The sequence below is a fragment of the Sinocyclocheilus grahami genome, unplaced genomic scaffold (assembly GCF_001515645.1).
Source record: "Sinocyclocheilus grahami isolate Dianchi unplaced genomic scaffold, SAMN03320097.WGS_v1.1 scaffold211.1, whole genome shotgun sequence".
Classification (NCBI taxonomy): domain Eukaryota; kingdom Metazoa; phylum Chordata; class Actinopteri; order Cypriniformes; family Cyprinidae; genus Sinocyclocheilus; species Sinocyclocheilus grahami.
Window position 1 is genome coordinate 973,107 of NW_015505390.1, and position 14,021 is coordinate 987,127.

The following is a 14,021-nucleotide window of genomic DNA, read 5'->3' on the forward strand; positions in this document are numbered from 1 at the left end:
ACATGTAGCTGCTGAAGGTTTGAACCCGTAAGCTTGTTCCAAAAATGTTCTCTGACACGTTTCTCAATTAAATTGCATTCCGAAGTGGGAACATAGTGTCTTTGTGCAGCAAAAGAGAGATAGAAAAAAGCAGACTTTTCTTTCATTTCATATGAGGGAACACTAGGGAGCAGGATGCACTTTCAATGTGGATTTAAATGGCAAACTCTCCTATTATTTATTTATTTTTTCCAGCTGTATCTTTTGTGCACCAGAGAGCAATGTCTGAGAGCACGCTGCTCTTGTCAATAATGTCACAAGGAAGGTATACGTGTATTCAGACTACTTTTGGCATATAAATAGTAAAAAAAAAAAAAAAAAACTCTCCGGGTTTTTGTGTGCTGTTATTTTCAAGGAAGGTATACGTGTATTCAGACTACTTTTGGCATATAAATAGTAAAAAAAAAAAAAAAAACTCTCCGTGCTTTTGTGTGCTGTTATTTTGTTGATAGCTACTCTTTGTTGAGTCGTTCTCAAATGATAAGAATGCATTTGCAGGTTAGGTTTGAATTGATTATAGGTACATAATTCACTTAATCCAATGCTCCTCTTGTTTTCTGCTGTCGGTTCAGTGGGTGAGTGAGTAGTTCGAATCTTTCAGACTGCATCGCAAATTGATTCAGACAAATATTATTTACCCGTAAGGAAGGTTAATTGAAAAGAGTCGCTTCACAAGAGTGATTCATTCGTAAATCGGGCGTCAATAGTTCTAAACGGCAGATAGAAAACTCAGAATATTATCAGGAAAAATATTTCTCAAGTCGGTATACGTTAATCTCCCTCATCAGACAAATGTTTATTACATTTTTTTGGGCGCACAGAAGAAGTTTTTGGAGTTTGTTCGACATACACTGGGCATATCAGCACAGTTACCGCCGAGACTCGTTTTCCTAGAACAGAACAGCAACTGGTTCAATGAAGGGCGTATACGTTCATCAGCTCCAAGAAATGCTCTTTCAAAAACGGTACTCAAATGCTATTTGCTAGTGCTGTAGTCAGCCACCAAAGCAGTCACGTGCTTCAACCGGGAGAGACAGTGAACGAATGATTCGTCTAATTTTTGTTTAAAACACCGAATCGTTTACAAACGAAATAGGCTACCACTACACCCGAGCAGCTGAGATGAATAGAAATTCTAACCGATAACTCACTCCAGGTAGAACTGCTTGATACACGGAGTTTGGCATCTCCGCCGTTGTAGGAATCGCTCTGGCAGGTCACGTGATCTCGCTGCCTCTCCAAGTTGATGTTGAACTGCTTTAGCCTCATCCAGTCGAGTGTTAAGCGTCAGAGGAGCGGAGCGCGAGAGAGCTGAATACCACAATCATGGCAACCACAACAGCAGGTGCGACAAATTCTGCTTTTATTTTTCGAAACACTTCTAAACTACAGTATCACACGTTTGACTTTTACTTTTTCATATTTAATAATTAGGCAAATGTTCTCTGTGTGTGTGTGTATATATATATATATATAATTTCTTTCTTTCCTAGAAGCCGAAACCCGCCAGAGACTGCTACGAAACGTGAAGAAGGAGGTAAGTGATAGTAAAAGCAAATAAAGCCAAGTGAACATAAGGCTGAAACGCCCTTTATAATGTGACTCATGTTTCAGACATACCTACAAAATGTGTGGTGTAAGTTAACCAAACACTGGAGCTAATATTTTACCTGAAAGAAAGCTGCCAAAGCAAAATAAACCTTTTTATTCTGTATAATTTTTTTATAGTTACTGTATTGTGATAAAATTATTGATTTCAGTCTAGCCTATATCATTAATTATTTATTCGTTTTTACATATCTATTTTTTTCCTGAATATGCTACAGCGGTTGATCGTTTTTCTCCATCAAGCACCTGTCAGACTTAATATAATAGTCAGTACGACGTTTTAGAGACCATTTTATTCAAATGTGATGTTGTTACAGTCATAGATTTGCGGGTTTCTGTTAAATTATTATGCTTTATGCATCTTATTTTAAAATACATTTCTCTATGGATCCAAATGCATTTATTATAGCCACATATTTATAAGAATATTCATTCTGTTACACTGTGGAAGCTTCTGTCACGAAAACAAATTCCTCGTATGTGTAAACATACCTGGCAATAAAGCTCATTCTGATTCTGATTTAATATACAGACAAACGTTCAGACGTAGGCTACTACTTATTAAATATATTATCCACATCTACATTTAACGATCCATAAGCACTCTATAAGCAGTTTCTATGTGTTACAACTGCAGTGATTTCTAGTCTTTAAAATATGTGTGCTTGTTCATAGATTTTCTTCTTTTGGACATGTAAAATACAGTTTATAAGGTTCACTGCCAGAGTTGCCAAATCCGCTTATTTTACGCGACTGACGGCTCCTTTTTTTTTTTTTTTTGTCAAGTCGCGTTTAAAAATCAGGGGTTTAGAGCTTCTTTTTTTATATATATATTTATATATGGTTGATTGTTAGGAAAACATGACAAGCAACTTCGTTTCTTTACGTTTATGATGTTTTTTCCAATATATTGTTGACACTGTCTGCTGGCAACTAATAGCCAAGCCCTCTCCTCCCATTTATTGGAGTAAAATCTCATTTAATGTGCAGACATGTGACGGTGTAATCCAAGGATGATGGTTAATACATGTAAATAGAAGAACAAGGCCACCAACAGAGATGGAGAGGAAACATGGGAGAAGGTGAACAGTGCGGGGGAGGAAAGGGACCTAATTCAATTTGTAAAATATTTTTATAATGCATTATCATTAAATCAATAAATAAACAAGCAGTAATACTAATAGTAGATACATATGGTTCAAGTTTATTTTATTATAAATATGTGGCTATAATAAAGCTCCCCCGTAGTGCTCTTGTCTTATTCTCCTTTTCCATCTCCAAAACTATTCTGCTCGCAAGTGATCGGAGGATAGTGTGTGCCCTCCCGCTTTGTTGGATGATTTTTGTAAAATAACTTCTGTTTTTGCTCTTCAAACTCAGAGTGGTTGATTTCAGTTTACTATGTTGCATGCTCATTTATTGATAATAAATAATGTTGATGATAATAAATAATATAATAAAATGGGACTTGTTTTCGAAGCTGCGGATGCTTATTTATCTTGTGAGAGTTGGCAACACTGTTCAATGCATCTTTTGATTTATTTGTGGTATTGGTTTAAGGCCAGTCCTATCTCTTTTTGCAGCACAAAATGCATTGTGTGGCCTTTGCCTTTCAGTTATTTCATCTGATTAATAGGATTCAATAATCCTTTTGGGTTAAGCAAGGCTGCTCTGTCTGTGTATTTGCATGAGTGTATGTTTAAGGATTTGCACAATGGATGAGGTTTGTATGAATTTGGGTGTAAATTTGTAGGCGATTTCCTCACAGCAGGCTTGTAGTATCTGTACTTGCCCAGTACTGATTTGATGATTTATGGTTTACTATTATGAGTTTTGATTGCAGACACTAATATTCTTATCTGTCCTGTGTGGCGATGATTCATCCAGACATGAGTGTATACAGTGGATTTTCTAGCTGTACTGTAGTAAATTATTGTTTTTAAATGTAAAACTCATATCTTTTTGCCAAATGATCAATGCACCATCATTTATGGACCCCGTCTTGTTGTAGTCATGTGGTGCAATGTATAAATAATGAGAAATGATGCAACAATTTAAAAAAGTTACAAGAATGAACATGGAGGGGGGAAGACTTGGTAAGATGGCGCGAGGGCATGATGATAGCACAAAATCTCATCTCAACACTTTCATTTTGTCATTTCATGTGAATATTAACATTTGTGAGATTAGTCAGTCGAAACAGTTTTGAGGTTAATTTATCTCGTTTTGTGTTTCTGGAAATAGTGATCTATGACATTGTATTATGTTGAAAATCAACATTTTTGTGTTTATTTGTGAACACAACCACATTTTTTGATTTGTAGAGCAAAAATTATAGTTTTTATTTTGAAGTTAAAAAGATCAAATTAGACCCTTGGGAGTAAGACTTGTCACAGAAGGCTCCAAGTGCGTGTTGTTACTGCATGTTGTTTTAAATGTACTGCTTATTGTAATTAATGGGGTTATTATTCACTATTTACATGAATTAGGAGAGCAATTACGAACATCTTTTTGCTTAAAATTAGACCCTTGGGAGTAAGACTTGTCACAGAAGGCTCCAAGTGCATGTTGTTACTGCATGTTGTTTTAAATGTACTGCTTATTGTAATTAATGGGGTTATTATTCACTATTTACATGAATTAGGAGAGCAATTACGAACATCTTTTTGCTTTTCATTAAAACTAGTGGTGCAACAGATCACAAAACTCACGGTTCGGATCATATTATGGATTTTGAGTCACGGGCCGGAAAATTTTTCGGATCAGCAAAGAAAAAAAATTACTGAAAGCTGACTTTAAGTACTTCTATACCACAGCAAAACCTACTAGCTTAACTAATAAAGTAATAAAACAAGAATAATTACACAAATTACTAGATGAATACAACATAACACAGTTACAAATAAAGTCAGTAACAGTAGTATTCAGGTGCAGAAATGTAATAATTAAGTGTAAAATAACACAATAGCGGCTGAGCGCACAGAAAGCAGTGCGCAAGCTAAAATTGCTTGAATGTGTAAATTGGCAAGAAAAACACATGTAAATGATAAACGTTCCCTCTATGAAGGTTAAACTTAACAGGTAATCCGTGAATCACATGAGGCCCCAGGCCCCACGGATCGGCACCCATGTATAAAACTTTACGTAGATTTCATCCAAAATGTGTGCGTACGCACAAAAGCTGGATTTTGTGTTCGTACAAAAGTTTTCAGATTTATAAAGCCTATAAATGCTTTTTGAGACATCACATTAAAATTTATGCAATTCTGCCTATAAAGTAAACATATATTTTAGAATGTATATTTGAATGTCTATTTTTTTGCAGTGTAAATAACTGCCTGACTCACCGTGTCAATAACAAAAACATTTTGAAAATAAAACGTGCATATCATACAGTTTCCTTCAAATTCTATCTTTTAAATATGGTGTTTGTCACAATATTGGGAAGAGCACGAAAGGGATTATCATTAGGCTACTGTCTGTGCCTGTGAACAGAGGTTTTAGAGTACAGTCATCTAACCTCTTCAAACCAGCCAATGGAATGTTTAATCAACAAGTGCATCCTTCTGTCTGTCGTTACCGTACATGTTCCAAAGCATCAGACGAATCAAGTTCACATCAGTGATCATTATTCACCCAAAAGTATTTTCTCAGAACATGATTTTTGTGGCTATAATAAAGCTACCAGGATTAGCTTGCAAATTTAAAGCAGAATTGTCATGCGCCAAGCAATCCTCGCTGTGATTAAAACATTAAATCCCATACCACAGGAAAATTGTTTGAAAGCAGCACATCCACTGCAAATATTTCTGTTTAAATTCATATAAAAATGTTGTAATTTCTGGATAATAATTTCATGAAACTTCAGTGTTTAACTGCATTATTGAGAGTGTCATATTTAATCTAAATGTGTATGTCAAATGTAAAACAGAATTTACTAAAATAATTTAAAGTGAGCTTCATTATTTCGCTCACTCCAGTAAAAGAGTGCGTACGCATGGTCTAAAGTGTCCGTACGGTGCGCCTAGTTTATTTTTTATAAATCCCGATATGTGCGTGGAAAATTGCGTATGCACATTTCCATGCCCATTTTATACATACGCAACGTTTATACATCAGGCCCCTGGTCGGTAGATCACGGATCCTGTACGATTCATTGCACCGCTAATTAAAACCTAGGCTATATTTTAAATTAATTACACTTTTAAAAAAATAAATATATATAATAATTAAATGTAAACAGTCATTTTTATATAATTTAGCATTTCTTGCTATAACAATTAAATTAGCAATAGTTTTCTATTTAATTTACCTTAAAGGGGTCATATGATGTTGCTAAAAAGAACATTATTTTGTGTATTTGGTGTAATGAAATGTGTTTATGCGGTTTAAGGTTAAAAAAACACATTATTTTCCACATACTGTACATTATTGTTTTTCCTCTATGCCTCGCCTTTCTGAAACACGTTGATTTTTACAAAGCTCATCGGTCTGAAAAGCGAGGTGTGCTCTGATTGGCCAGCTATCCAGTGCGTTGTGATTGGCCAAATTCCTCAAGCGTGTGACGGAAATGTTACGCCCCTTACCATATTGTGATGCCTTGTCCCGGCCGGAGCGACGGGACAAAAACATTAAAACCCATTATAAACGAGGCATTTGTTGCATCCAGTGGATGTTTGGACTGCAGCGTTGTTTTCTGGGTTTTGTGATGTCATAAAGGATCCATTAGAATATCATTAAAATAAATCCCGCCTACGGAAGTTCGAATAGTTGGGGGGTGGGGAGGGGCAAGTTCGTGGTTAGAATGCTTGGACAATGATGAAGAAGTGCTGCTGTAGCATCAAGTTTTCGCAAGTTATTACACATGCACCTGAATAATTATGTAAATATACAGTGGGGCAAAAAAGTATTTAGTCAGCGGCTGACTAAATACTTTTTTTTCCCCACTGTATGTTACAATTATGAAAGTTTTTATAATAAATTGCTGACAGTACAATACTGGACAATGATGTAATCTGCAGAATTTACACTTCAATTATGAGACTATGGTATAAATATTACCGTTGCAGTTATCTGTACATAGTAAATGCAGTTATTTTTAAGCGGTTGTTGACAACCTATCGTGATTTAGCCAAAAAAAACAACAATAATAATAATGTTACCACTCTAATATATCTTGCAATATCCGTGCATGCAAAGGTTCTGCGCGATCCTCTTGTTCAATATTCTTGGGGTCTGAATCTGGCTCAAATTGATATGGAAATATTGACGCCATCCTTAACCATACCAGAGCAGACGGAACTTGCTGCTCTGGCAAGGGGCGGGGCAGTACTGAAACACCGTCTAAACTGTTCGCCAATCACAACGCACTGGGACAGCTAACCAATCACAACACATTTAGTTTTTCGGAAGGCGGGCCTTCATTAAACCCAGAACTAATCGAGCCGTTTGTGCCAGGTTGGGGAGAAAGGTACTGTAATAATGTAAATTATGTGAAAAATAATGCGTTTTTCGAACCACCAAGCATGAGAGCATGTTCTAGTACACCCTCAAAACAAAATCAAGTCTTTGAAAAAGAGCATAATATAGGACCCCTTTAAAGGGCGGTGTCCTATGAGTCCAGTTTGATATAAATCTGTGATAATTCTTTTTTTTGTGTGTGAATGTGAGGCATTTCAGCTTAAGGTCCTTGGCAGTCAGAGCTTGGTATTTAATCTGACATTGCACTGTGTCTCAGTGTATCTTGATGCATAAAAAAAATGAAATTTCAGTGCTTGAAATACATTATTATTCAATTCAATAAAAAAACTTTATTATTATTATGACTGGAACAGCTAATCAAGAAGAGTGGAGGCAGGAGAACTCTCACCCTGCACTGTATGCTGCTCATAATGACAGTGTATTCTTGATTCACGCCGTGCATAGCTGCTTGGAACCTGGAGTCGTTTGGCATTTGCAGTCCGTATTTACCCTTTTGCAGCTGTTAACTAAAATTATGAAAGATCATTATTACAGATATTACATTGCTGATACGGTGAGCACCGGCAAAGCAACAAAAAGCCTCATTCTGTGCCTGTCACTATCAGTCTGTGATCTCCCTCACTCTCTTTCTTGCCCACACCTGTGTTGACACAAGGAGAGGGTCATGCGCAGAAAGCCTCTCCACACTCTGCCCAGCAGCCCACCATTTGTTTACCTTTCCCTCTCAGCTTCCTTTTAACACAGCTAGTTTAATCCATTGCTTATCAGTGTGTCCTTAAAGAACCTCTTTCTTCATCTTGAACTGAGTATGGCTTTTTCCTTAATTTTTTCCTTTTTAAAAAAAAAAAGTTTTATTATGTAGTTGCTATGGAATTGGTTGTTAACAGAAACATAATTAAATTGGTTATTTTGACAAACTATACAGTAGTGATGACTAGAGGCAGATTGTGATAAATCGTGAGAATTTGTGATAGATCGTTTGTAATATGGTATCTGCTTCTTTTTTTCCTTTTCCTTTTCTGCACTGGTTTTAAGGAAAATCAATGAAATTCTGCAGGATTTTTGTAAACATGGTAAAACGTGTTGCTGAGAGCTACTGGTTGTAGAGTAACGTAAAGATTTCTTATGTATAATTAGCATTTCTAAGGCTTTCTCACTGTTCAACACCTCTGAAATCCTACACCCAGTCAGTATGGTTTTTTGCTTAATTAGCATAGATTAAACAAACGATTGAATTGCTCTAGAGTCAAATACTATTTCATAACTGATTCAAGAGATATTATCCATTTCCAAGATGTTTGAATAAATAGTGCCTTTTTTAAGGGGTCACAGAGATTCAGCATTAATTAAATCATGAAATGTGCCTCATTGTTTTTAGTAACCAAAACAGGCAGCATCTTAATGAAACATAGTAGATGTTGAAACATAGTAAATGAAACAAGAAGATCAAATCATCCTCCTTTTTCCCCCCGGTTATACATTTCTAATGGAAAAAACCATCTGTTAAGAGTTCATGAGCCAATTAATCATCATGTTCTGGGTGCAAAAACCAGTCTGTGAATGTGTTACAAAACAACTCTGCAAGATGTTGTTTCAGTGTGTGCACAAAACATTTAAACCTCATGCCAAATAGCAGCAAACCTTAGCTACTAGCACGAAAGCTTGTTAAACAGTCAAGCCACTGAGACTCATTTATTCCTAATTGGTTTGTATGTGACTAAACAGAAGATATTACGCTGATGTGACTGAGAATAATTATTTATAATTGGGCTCTGGACTGTTTGTATTAAATCTTCCAGGTCTAGCATCTCTAAAAACCAATTCCAGTTCAGTCCAACTTTGGTTTACATATAGCCATATGCAGTAGCTATTCTATTCGTTTCTTTTATTTTTATTCATTTTCAATAAAACATTTTATGTAATATAACTGTTTTAACTTTTCTTTAAATTTAGACTTCCTTATTAATTACAGTTTATATAATAATGGACAGTTGAAAAGGGCATGAATGTTTTTTGACAGTGGATCACAGGTGAAGTAGAATTCAGGTCACCTAGTAAAACATAAACTTAAAGAGATGAAATGTTTCATCCTGATCCTCACTGATGAGTCATGTCTGCAGACATCTGTGCTCAATGGTACCCAGTCCACCGTATAGTCTTTGCTTTTGAGATCATTTCAGGGTAAAATATTATGCTAGAAATTATTGTTCAGCAATAATCAGTTCCATGATTATGTTTTTAACTAAAGTTAATTCTTAATTTTAGTTTATTTTAACTAAAATTATTATATTATATTATATTATCAGAAAATGTTAAAGCCATAATGTAGAATTATACCATTTACTTTTCTTGGTGAGTTTGTCATAAAAAATGTTAATAACAACATAGCCCTGTTTATGGAACATTGAATTTTTTTTCTGTTGAAGAGAAAGGGGGTAATAGAGGACATTTCAGGGCTGTAGTTTTCTCCTTTATTTAACACAAATGATTCAGATCATCAGCTCATTAGGAGAGAGGTCTATTAACTAAGCTCAGTGTGTCAGATAAGAAATACATACAAAGATGTTCAGTACTCTGGGTCCCCTGTGTTTTTCTTTACAAAATAAACCTACAAAGATAATGACTGGCTGAGTTGAATTTATTTGTAACAAGAAAGGGACCACAGAGTGCTGTAAGAGAAGTGATACTCACACATCTGTATAGGAAATCGTGTTGCCTCGGACAGCACACAATTATACAGTTTTGCGGTCATTATGCAAATATGTTTGGCTGCAGAATGTCACAAATGACCAATAAGAGGCATATAAAGAGGCATTACAGGGGCCTAGCTGTTTTTAATGAACATAAAAGAATAGATAAGCAGTAGATCAGCAGTGACACTCAAATTAAGTCTGGCTTCAAAATATGTATGACAGTTCTGCTGTGCATTAACAGCATGCATGAATGTGTCATGGGAAATGTGCTGCCCCAAGAAATGTGAAACCGGTTCCTATAGAGCCATATGGATCATGGACTGATTTAGATCAACACCACCCACAGAGCATCTCTAATGGTGTGAAACTACATATTTTATATGCAAAACTATATACTGTGTATATTGCAAGCAAATGCAGACTCTTCCTTAGGTTTTTTCCCCTCAAAATTCCACTTTGGCATTATGTCAATGTTCTTTTTTTCCTCTTGTTTGTATGCTATGAGCATAACTATTTAATTTGAAGCATGCCTTGACATATGATGCATTTTGCCATGTATAAATCATTTGCACGTTTAATATGATTTAATAAAGCAGCATTTGGCAGTAATGTTTTTTTAATTTAAAATGTTTATTGCCCCCAGGAGGTTATGGTTTTGACCTAGATCACAAATGATAATTAATATAATTCTGAATAAAAATTATTTTTTATTATAGGCTGTAATTAAAGTGTGAAAAATATTGCTGCATAATAAATGGAATAAAAACGGAATGGAATGGAAAGGGAAATGCATCTTTAAACAAACATGCCACAAGATGTTTCTTTGTATATCTAAACTGGCACATAGTTCATTCAACACGCTAAGCATTTTATCCTTAAAACTGCACTGTACCAAAGACAGTCTCAAAAACGTGGCTTGTAACTGCCCATATTTCCTAACATCTCCACTGGTCATCGGTTTCTATTTACACCGTCTTTTTGCAGTGTTGAGCAATATAGTCAATCACAGGCATATCTGTTGATTTCATGAATGCAATGACCAGTCAGGTGTTTAAGTTAGACAGAATCTACTCATCGCTCAAAATGCCAGAGTTTTGTTTAGTGCTGGGAATTTTTTATTATAGGCTGTAATTAAAGTGTGAAAAATATTGCTGCATAATAAATGGAATAAAAACTAAATGGAAAAGGAAATGCATCTTTAAACAAACATGCCACAAGATGTTTCTTTGTATATCTAAACTGGCACATAGTTCATTCAACACGCTAAGCATTTTATCCTTAAAACTGCACTGTACCAAAGACAGTCTCAAAAACGTGGCTTGTAACTGCCCATATTTCCTAACATCTCCACTGGTCATCGGTTTCTATTTACACCGTCTTTTTGCAGTGTTGAGCAATATAGTCAATCACAGGCATATCTGTTGATTTCATGAATGCAATGACCAGTCAGGTGTTTAAGTTAGACAGAATCTACTCATCGCTCAAAATGCCAGAGTTTTGTTTAGTGCTGGGTTCTGCAAGCTCATGAATCTTCTCATTGTAACAAATGAAGTGTATAGTAGACGTGATGTAAATAAGAGATTAATTGTGCAGTGTAGAGCTTCATTGATTATAATGGAACTTTGTGAGATTGCAATGAACTAAGATGAGTGACAGCTTCTTAGTGATTATAAGTGAATATACAATTGAATAAATTAACTCACTGACTCACTCCCCGATAACCATTTATCTAGTATTGCCACTTGCCATTGTGTAGCATTTACTACTTCAGTTACCTGAGCGAAAGTGGAATGGGTCAGAGCTGGTGTGATTGAGTGGAGGCTGGGACTAGTTAACATATTCATGGATGTAAGACATAAAGAAATTATTTTTATGAGAAAAACTTTATATATGTCATTTTGATTATCAAAGCTGAGTTTTAATGGATAAAATTAGTGACTGCAGGGGGACTTTTTTATTAAATAACACCAAATGAAAATATTTGTTGTCCATTGTGGGCTTCTGACAACTCTGAAGTACGATTGGGGCTATAATTGCTTTCATTGTGTGAATTTGACTGTTCTTTCTGAGTAGTGTAATAATTCACTCAACCACTTAGCCTTTCAATTCATATGTTCGCTCTCTCAGCATGATGAAGTGTGGTAATATGCAGCAAATATAATTTTTGTGCTGGTGGCATGAATCGTGGCAAATGCCATTCCCTTTCACAGCCGGAATTGTTCATCGGTTCTGCTCAGAGTTGAAGCAACATTTTTCAATGTGTTGCCAACACATTTGGGAAGTAACTTGGCAACCCAAGCTGTGAGACTTTACATGCCATCTCCATGGAAACCTTTGTCATGCTGCTGAGACATCGGGGACAGCAGAGCTCCAAATAAACCCCTACAGTCTCTGTCTCATACACACATTTACACACACAGAGCTTGATAGAGTCTCTGCCTATCAATACACACTACACTCTAAATGAGGCTGATCAGTAAGAGTTTAGACACCATTTATTTGCTCTTATTGCATCAGTGATCTTTAATTCAGACTTGGCAATGCACTCTCACTGATGATGTATGTTGTTGTTTTGTTTGTTTTCATGTGGCATTTCTTCATATTCTTAAAATATTAGGTGTAACCCAATTTGTGTACTTATGCAGTATTAAATGAAGTTTCTCAGTGTAAATACTGAGATTAGTGTGTTCACATTGAAAATGTAAAAAAAAAAAAAAACTGCACTTCAAATGCCTGTATAATGCACTTATTTAACGAAAGAAGTGTGGAATGTTTGAGATTTTGTGTACTCAACTGTCGCAACTTTAATTCCGTAAAGCAGATGGGAGGGGGGCTGTCAGACTCCGATGATGAATGACAAAATACGTAATTCAAACTCAAGATGGTTGAGTACATAGTGCATTGAATAAGTGCGTCATTTTGGACAAAACTACACTTAAAAATGATAATTTCACTACCGTCTAAAGTTGATTTTTTTTAAATAAATGAATGCTTTTATTCAGTATGGATGCATTAAATCAATCAAAAATCACAGTAGACATTTATAATGCTGTACATTTCCATTTCAAATAAATGCTGTTCTTTTTTAAATTTGAACTTTTTATTAATTGAAGAATCGTTAAATCTTATCATGGTTTTCACAAAAAAATATAAGCAGCCTAACTATTTTGAAGACTGGAGTAATGGCTGTTGAAAATTCAGCTTTACCATCACAGGAATAAATAACATTTTAAAAATAGTAAAATTTCTTTAACAGAGATAACTGTCCCTGTTAAACTTGAAATATATAGAGCACAAATTCACGTTTTTATGACTAAAACACACTATTTTTAATTAATTACGTTTGACCGATGCCTGATCCGTTTAAAAATGTCAGTATCAGTGCCAGTATCAGTTCAGGAATTGTATTTGTGCATCCCTATAATAGAGAGCTCTTTATATCTGTGTGTTGAGTCAGCCACAAAGTAAGAGCTTTCATGAACTTACAACCTCCAGAAAGATGTACTCAAGAGTTCATCAGCAAGGCTACCTGGAATTCTGTCCTTCAGCTCAACTCATCAGTTCATGGATTTTTTTCCTCATTATAGTGTATGTAGACTCCAATTGGCTGTATTGATTGAATATGCATGAAACATGACCTTATACTTTTCTTTCACCTCTACTCAAGCAGCACAATTTGCAGGATCATTCAGGGTCCATAACACTTAGCAAAAACCTCTAACGATGATAACAACTAAAATATGTCTCTTAGATTCTCTTTCAGATGTTGCGTTTCATTATTTCTAAGTGAAAACATTTTCATCTCTTTCTACGGTGGCCGAGAAGTGCAAAGCAGATCACAATTCTGAAAACAAAATAACAAATTTGTAATTCATCAGCTCCTGTGGTGCAGATGGATAAGCGTGTGTTGTTGGCTTTTTGACGCGATCGACCCGGGTTCGATAACGCCTTTTGCCAAACTTTTTTTCCCTCCCTTTTCAAATCTCGTATTAGCAATGGATTCTATTTACGCTAAGTGCAAATACCTATTTACACTGTTAAAATAGCAGGATTTCTACTATCAAGTATACTGCTTTTTGCAAATAGAGGCAATTATCTGCACTTCAGTATTGTAGTACATTATAAAACAGTATACAATAATAACGTATTGAGTGTAAATTATAATTTTAATTTTAATTATTAAATGGATGCCACCTTATT

The 14,021-nt window shown here is 35.3% G+C and overlaps 1 long non-coding RNA gene across 1 annotated transcript in view; it reads left to right on the forward strand.

Annotated features, from left to right (window-relative positions):
* Positions 1–1,306: 1,306 nt before the first annotated feature.
* The window catches only part of LOC107595930 (uncharacterized), a 15,868-nt gene continuing 3,153 nt past the window's right edge, over positions 1,307–14,021 (forward strand). The window contains exons 1-2 of the long non-coding RNA XR_001610318.1: positions 1,307–1,384; positions 1,533–1,576. This is a non-coding gene — a long non-coding RNA (uncharacterized lncRNA). The remainder of the gene's footprint in view (positions 1,385–1,532; positions 1,577–14,021) is intronic.